Here is a 1,322-nt window from a genome sequence, read left to right as displayed (position 1 = left end):
TAAAGACAACACAAAAAAAGAAAATTATAGGCCAATATCCCTGATGAATTTAGATGCAAAAATCCTCAACAAAATATTAGCAAACCAGGTCCAGCAATATATGAAAAAAAATCATACACTATGATCAAGTGGGATTTATTCTTGGGAGGCAAGGCTAGTATAATATTTGCATATCAATCAATGTGATTCATCACATAAACAAAAGGTAGAAGAAAAACCACATGATAATTTCAATAGATGCAGAAAAGGCATTTGATAAAATCCAGCACCCATTCATGATCAAAACTCTCAGCAAAGTGGGAATACAGGGAACATACCTCAACATGATAAAGGCCATCTATGAAAAACCCACAGCCAACATCATACTCAATGGGCAAAAATTAAAAGCAATCCCCTTAAGATCAGGAACAAGGCAGGGGTGCCCCCCTTTCACCACTCTATTCAACATAGTTCTGGAAGTCCTTGTCACAGCAATCAGACAAGAAAAAGAAATAAAAGGCATCCAAATTGGAAAAGAAGAAGTAAAACTATCATTATTTGCAGATGATATGATATTGTATATAGAAAACCCTAAAGTCTCAGTCAAAAAACTACTAGACCTGATAAATGAATTTGGCAAGGTGGCAGGATATAAAATCAATACTCAGAAATCAGAGGTATTTTTTTTTTTTTTTTGAAGCTGGAAACAGGGAGAGACAGTCAGACAGACTCCCGCATGTGCCCGACCCGGATCCACCCGGCACACCCACCAGGGGCGACGCTCTGCCACCAGGGGGCAATGCTCTGCCCATCCTGGGTGTCGCCATGTTGCGACCAAAGCCACTCTAGCGCCTGAAGCAGAGGCCACAGAGCCATCCCCAGCGTCCGGGCCATCTTTGCTCCAATGGAGCCCTCGCTGCGGGAGGGGAAGAGAGAGACAGAGAGGAAAGTGCGGCGGAGGGGTGGAGAAGCAAATGGCGCTTCTCCTGTGTGCCCTGGCCGGGAATCGAACCCGGATCCTCCGCACTCTAGGCTGATGCTCTACCGCTGAGCCAACCAGCCAGGGCCCAGAGGCATTTTTATACACTAACAATGAACTGTCAGGAAGAGAAATCAAGGAATCAATCCCCTTTACCATTGCAACCAAAAAAAAAAAAAAAAAAAAGTACCTAGGAATAAATTTAACCAGGGAGATTAAAGACTTGTACTCAGAAAATTATAGAACATTGATAAAAGAAACCAGGGAAGATACGAATTAGTGGAGGCATATACCGTGCTCATGGTTAGGAAGAATAAACATCATTAAATGTCTATATTACCCAAAGCAGTTTATAAATTCAATG

The 1,322-nt window shown here is 42.1% G+C and overlaps 1 non-coding gene across 1 annotated transcript; it reads right to left on the bottom strand.

Annotated features, from left to right (window-relative positions):
* Positions 1-970: 970 nt before the first annotated feature.
* TRNAS-AGA (transfer RNA serine (anticodon AGA)) lies at positions 971-1,046 on the bottom strand. Its single transcript has one exon. It is a non-coding gene; the product is annotated as a tRNA-Ser (tRNA).
* Between the last annotated feature and the right edge of the window lie 276 nt (positions 1,047-1,322).

Source organism: Saccopteryx bilineata, chromosome 11 (genome assembly GCF_036850765.1).
Source record: "Saccopteryx bilineata isolate mSacBil1 chromosome 11, mSacBil1_pri_phased_curated, whole genome shotgun sequence".
NCBI classification, from domain to species: domain Eukaryota; kingdom Metazoa; phylum Chordata; class Mammalia; order Chiroptera; family Emballonuridae; genus Saccopteryx; species Saccopteryx bilineata.
The sequence above is the reverse complement of the archived record's forward strand: the minus strand, read 5'-3'. Positions and strand labels throughout refer to the sequence as shown.